This window comes from Mus caroli, unplaced genomic scaffold, assembly GCF_978045245.1.
Source record: "Mus caroli unplaced genomic scaffold, Mus_caroli_1 scaffold_8, whole genome shotgun sequence".
NCBI lineage: Eukaryota > Metazoa > Chordata > Mammalia > Rodentia > Muridae > Mus > Mus caroli.
In genome coordinates, this window is record NW_028227263.1 from 106,243,840 (window position 1) to 106,250,409 (window position 6,570).

General features: G+C 44.2%; 1 pseudogene; it reads right to left on the reverse strand.

Moving 5' to 3' along the window:
- Positions 1-4,130: 4,130 nt before the first annotated feature.
- Positions 4,131-6,098, reverse strand: LOC147003311 (uncharacterized protein C2orf78 homolog pseudogene; annotated as a pseudogene).
- Positions 6,099-6,570: the final 472 nt, after the last annotated feature.

Sequence of the window (6,570 nt, forward strand, 5' to 3'; positions counted from 1 at the left end):
AGTGGTTTTCATTCCTTTCAAAAGTAGAAATGCATCTTAACATTACTAAGGAAGCACAAAATTCTCTGGGTAGCTTAAACACACCTCTTATGAGTTTAGTGTTTCACAGCCATATTACCTACTGTAGTCTAGTATAGCCTACTTCTGTCACTAAACAGACTTTTAGATAATTGAATGTGAATTGAGTTCCAGTTTAAAAATATATGCAGTTAAATCCCACTGGGTTTTAGAAAGATTAAGAATGTAACCTCACTAAAACGTGGCCTATTCATCAGATGATGCTGGGAAACCTCGATATCTTTATGTAGAGAAAGAAACTTGATTACACCTGGGGTAGCAGAATATGCTTGTACTCCCAAAACTCAGGCAAGAGAAATTTGAACAAGCATAGCAAGCTTAGAAAGGAAAAATATAAAATATATGGTTTGAATAGTAAAGGGGTACCAGGAAGTGAAATGGAACAAAATCCTGTGTTCTAAGAGATAAAGGATTAAGGGAGTGGGAACTTGGGGCAAGATCCTACCCAGCTAAATTTAGATCCACACATGGTGGTACACACCTTTAATCCCAGGAGACAGGCATACTGATCTCTGTGTTCAAGACCAATCCACAGAGCAAGACCCAGGATAGCCATGCTTAGGCAGTGAAGGATTTGGAGAACAGAAAGCCAGTGACAATTTAATAGTAGAAGTGGGTCATGTTCTAATTCCTGCCAACAGCAGAACTCCTTGGCAGCTTCAGCCATGTGGCTCTGGCTCTAGAGATAAAAATGGAAAGAACTACTGGAACAATTGATGCTGGTTAGCTGGAGCTAAGAAATTAGTGGTGATTATGAATGTACCAGCATCACTGAGGTGAAATCTTTTGGGAAGTGTTTTCTGGGACCACAAAGAAGCTGTGTTCCAGAGATAGCCAAGGTTGTACCTCCTGCTGCAGCTGGACTTGGTAATGTGTAAGAATCACCCAGGTGGTACTGGTTTTGAAGACATGAAGGTGTAATGAAGAACAGCTGAGGCTTGGCACTGTGAGGGGTAATGGAAGGCCATTGGAGAAGGTATAGCCTCAGCTGTAGTTGATGGCCCAGGACTGAAGGGGTCATGCAAAGAATTTGAGGCTTGGCACCCTGAAGAGAGCCTATGAGAGGCTATTGGTGAAGCCTAGTTTGACTGAAATACCCCAGTGTATTGGAGATGTCAGTACCATGGGATGATCACCAAGAACAGCAGCCATAGTGGAGTGGATCAACCTGAACATAGAGTTCTACAGAGGACAGAGATGGAAAAGTGATGCCAGCTCTTAGGAAGAGTCCAAAGGATTAAGTGGAAACCCAGACACTGAAAGAAGAAGTTGTAACATTGAAATTGCCTTGGAGACTCAAAGACGTTAAAGATGCCAGAGCCATGGCATACATGCTGAGGAAAGCTGCTAACAGGAAGTGGAACTAGCCCAGGACAAAGCAGTTTGTTGCAGTCAACAAAGATGAAAAATGAATGAAGACCACTGTGACATCATCCATGGAGATGTATTGTTTGGAATTTGCCCAGTTGGTTTCCTGCCTTGCTTTAGGGATTACAGTTAATTTGTTGGATGAATCTCAGAAGAGACCTTGAATTTTGGATTTTTAACATTGTTGAGACTGCTATAGAGTATGAGGACTTTAAAAGATTGACTAAATGCATTTTGCATTATGCTATGTTTAAGTATGCCCCCCCCCATAGACTCATGTGCTTGAACAAGTCTATGGGGGCCAGGGAGTGGAATGTGATGGTTTGTATATTCTTGGTCTAGAGAGTGCCACATTTGGATGTGTGACCAAGTTGGAGTAGGTGTGCCTCTATGGGTGTGGACTTAAGATTCTCACCCTAGTTGACTAGGAGTGAATCTTCCACTAGCATCCTTTGGATGAAGACATAGAACTCTCAGCTCCTCCTGCACCATGCCTGCCTGGATGTTGCCATGCTCCCACCTTGATGATAAAGGACTGAATCTCTGAACCTGTAAGCCCTTCCCAATTAAATGTTGTTTTTATAAGACTTGCCTTGGTCATGGTGTCTGTTCACAGCAGTAAAACCCTGACTAAGACAGGGGGTAGGATGAGGGCAGGGGCACTGGGAGGCAGAGATGGTGGTGGTGCCTGGGGTGGGGGTGGGGCAGAAGCAGGAACACAAGCAGAAACAGAGAGAAGAAAAAGAAGAGCAGTGTGACAGAGGCTCAGAGGGGCAGAGAGGCAGAAAGGTAGAGAGGGAGATGAAGAGAGGCACAGAGGGAGAGGTAGGGGCAGATCCCTGTGAGTTCAAGGACATCTCAGTCTACAGTGTTAGATCTAGGACAACCAGGGCTGTGTAGTGAGACCCTGTGTCAAGACACTAAAGGGTACACACACACACACACACACACAAGCTAAAAAATCAATACATATTTTAGTTTACCTATGCCTACTTAGGGACCTAGTTGTGACAAACTTGAAACTATCAGAACAGATCAACACACACATTCAAGGTACAGGGATAGGCAAGGATATAGAGCCAACCAAGGGATCCTGGTACAAGTTGACAAATGGTTTCTCAGGTAAGCAAAGTGGTCCTTCCCAGCAAAGGAAGCAGTTACTTGAGGGTATGGCTTACACAACAAGAGGCAGTCCTTGGTATTATTACTGCAGATCGATTAATATGTAGATTATTTGCAATTAAACAAAATATCTAAGTCATGTGAAACAAGACAACCCAGTTTGTAAATGACAAATAAAATGGCAGTCCTCAAAGTTTTAATACAGAGCATGAATGCATAAAAAAATCATGTGGATCCAGGAGTTGGAGCAATTCGTAGTGAAACTTCAGGAGATGCCAGCAAGGTCAATCAGAGAAGGAATGACAAACACCTTTGTGGGAGTGCACAAGAAGGAATGCTGTGCTCTGCTGGTGGGGTGTGACATGTTTCAGCCTGTTTGTATGTCCCAATAATGGGACCTCCTAAAGCCAAAACCTGGCCTACCACATGGCTCAAACAAACCATTCCAAAACTGGACATATTAGAAAGACCCTTGCCATCAGTGTTGATTATAGCAGTGTCTCCAGTACATAAGGGAACCAAGTTGGTATCTAACAGCATTGTCATGGGTGAGAAAAATGCGATGGACATAGAGAGGAAAGCATTAAGTCATAAAGAAAGTGAAGCTATGCTGTTACAGGACCTGCACTCATTCTGGGCCACGTGAGATAGCTCTATAGAGAACACTTGTTGTTCTTACAGAGTCCTAAGGCTGAGTTCCTAGCAGCCTGTCAACATTCCTCAAATCCAGACCCACATGTCTAATGTCATCCTCTGGCCTGTGTGGGCACTGCACACATGTGTTGTTCCAGAATGTAGACAGGGGAGACATACACACAAAATAAATATTAAATGGATGTTTTCTGAAATGGATCCAACGTGAGATAGGCATACTAATCCAGTTAAACCCATCTCAGAAAGTTAGTCATCTTGATATATTTTCTCTCATATCTGGGTTCTAGATCTTGTATGTATACATGTGTACATGAAAGCCTGTTTTCATTTCATGAAGCATTAGGAAGAGTTCTGTCCCATGCAAATTATAATTAAGGGCTGGGGTGAGAGGTTTGAAATGGGAAGAACCATGGTAAGAGCAGGAGTGTGTTCTGTTGACAGGAAAACCTTTAGGAAACATCTCATATTCAGTGACCAGTACAGTTAATATAAAAGCCAAGGAGAATAATTTTATTATCACCAGAGCTATGATGAATTGCTTTAATAGTAAATATATATTACTAGGGTTTATGTAATATGGTGTAGTTTTGTAACATATACTATTTTGTCAATCAAAATTAGCACTATTAAAGTCATGAGAACAATAACAAAGTCCTATCCTATATATACTATGGATTAAAGATCTGACATAAATAACAAAGGCCTCTGTATATGCTATGGATTAAGGAAATGACTTAAATACCAAAGGCCCTGTATATACTATGGATTAAAGAACTGACTTAAATAACAAAGGCCTCTGTATATACTATGGATTAAAGAACTGACTTAAATTATTCCAGTAAGTGTTGCTGACTTTAAATATTTACAATTATAGAAAATTTGTCTGTTCGTTTATATAAACAGAAACATCTACATATTCATCTACATAGCTACATATTTACTTATGCATCTACACACTTATATGACCCTTGAAGTTCTATGTATATATCTGTATCTGTGTCTGTACCTGTCATTATATACATCAAAAGTACTATGTTACAAAGGTCTGGCCAGCTCCTACATTGCATAGCCATAATATTGAGAAATTTCTATATCGGTTTCCCTGTGAAGGAAAAGCTGTAGTTTCCCAGGAGAGCTACACTTGGCAGCATTCTCACGCTCCTGTTGGGCCCTCCTCTTCATGGCCTCCCTCTGTGGCCTCTGCTCTTTTGTGATGGGCTGTGAGATGACTGGTCCCAGAATGTCGACTTTCCTCCATGGGATTGATTGGCAGCTGAAGTCTTGCAGTCGATGTTGGGTTTGAGGTTTGGGTGGTAATGGTGCCTTGTTCCTGGCAGAAGAAATAAGCTCTCTCTGGAATGAAGTGTGAGAGGATGCTCTGTAGGGTACAGGCCTCATGTAGGCCAACTGTGGCATAGCACTAGACTGACTGGTGTTGGCTACATTTGGTTGTGTAGCACTGGAGGAAATTGGAGGAGCTGACTTGGTAGAGGCCATGAGAGATGTGCTGACAGGAGCTGGTTGGGATGGATGAGCTGAGTGGGGATGAAGCCTCACAGGGTAAACTGCAGTGGGCCTGTGTGAAGCCAGGGGGAGAGGCTTTTTAGAAGCAGGTCTGGCTTGAGGCTGGTCCAGCATTGGGAAAGGCAAAGGTACTAACTTGACCTTCCCAGGCGGGGGCAGCTCATACTGGGATGGAGATGTACACTCCTTGTGTACATCTGATCTTTGAGCACTGATCTTTGCTCTCTGAGCTTTGCCTGGGATTCTGTCAGGACCCCGGCCCTCAGGTGGCATATCTAGCAGTGCTGGCGTGGCTGGGCCTGGGCCTCGATCTCTGTTGTTGGTCGAGGTTTGCAGACCCCCAAAGGAAGAGATGCCAGTTTTCTTCTCACTCTTCTTCCCCAGTGGGTGGAAGACCTGCACAGACTCCAGCATGTGCATTGCAAGGTTGGTTCGAGGCTTCTTGAAGCTGTTTTGACTGAGCTCAGGTGGGTTCCTCTTCCTCTTGGTCTTGGGGATGGTGGGCTTCTCTTCTGCTTTGACTCTGTTCCTTGACTCCTTAAGCTCCTCTGGTTTCTTGGAGTTGTTCTCTGGCCCACTTGGTCTTTCTTGCCCCTGTTTTCTAACTCTGCTGTGCCTGCTGGGTGCCTCTTTGGGAGCTTTGCTCTCCAGATGCTTTGAGATGTTGTCAATAGCTCTTTCCTTGTGCTTTGCATAGCCCCCACTCCCCTCTCCCCTGACCAGGTCCTGGTGCTGGATTTTAGCCTGAAGAGCTCCATCGAGCAGGTCAGAGGCTTTTAGGTCATTCTTTGTCACCTTTTCAGAGGAGCTGCTCATGACTCTCCAGCTCTGACGGGGAGGACACCGGTCTATGTCTTTGAGGGTTTTGAAGAATTGGGGAAGGTGATCACCTGCTCCCAGTGTAGTGAGGTCGTCAAAGTTGTTTCTGGATCCAGTCTCATTCTCCGGCTTCTCCTGTTCTTCTAGCCCCACACTGATGCCTTCCATGCTGGCATTGTTAGAAGCAGACTTCGGTCTTAGACTTCTTGTATCAGTGCAATCAGGGTGCACTAAAGGAAGGTGTGATGGACCTTGGTTTTCTTTAATGCCGTCATAGGCATCCGGAGGCATTGACAGCTCAGCTTTCATCTCAAGCATGTTTTCATTCTCTCTTTGTTCCAGGCTTGGAGCTAGAGGCAAGGTCAGGAATTTCGAAGAAGTGTACACGGGGGCTGTTAATAATCTGTCCCCATTGACAGGTGGTGTCCTCATCTGGAGAACCTCAGTGGAAATATTGCAGAGTTCTGGACTCTGCAACAGACAGACTGTCTGGTCCGACGGTAGCAATCCTTGGGACGTCTCCATGTCCACCACTGGAAAAGAGTCAAGGAAGAAGTCAGTGCTGATGAGTGAGATGCTCTCCATCCCACCCCCATTTCATAGCACTACAGCACTCAGCCTCTGCAGGAGGGTAGGCTATTCCTATGAGCTGTGCTTGAGCATCCCAGACAGCAGCTCTTTTGACAGACAGATGGTGACTGCTCTGTTTTTGCTGCCCATGCCATGTCAGGTTTTCTCAGATACTTTTGTGTTCCTTCGGGTTTGTGTGGTACTTGAGGATTAGAGTCTATGGTTAGGCTACAAAATTTTCTTGATATATGCTCCTCACTTGCCTTCCCCTTTTCAATGATACAGTGATTCCCATCCTTGGGGCATTGCTTTAGGTATGTTGTCTGGGCCATAATTTTTAAGAAACCACCTGACTCTTACAACTTCTTTCAGTTTAAGGCATTACTCAAAACCGCAGACTAATGGCTTTTTATGTGGGTTTAGGTATCCAAACCT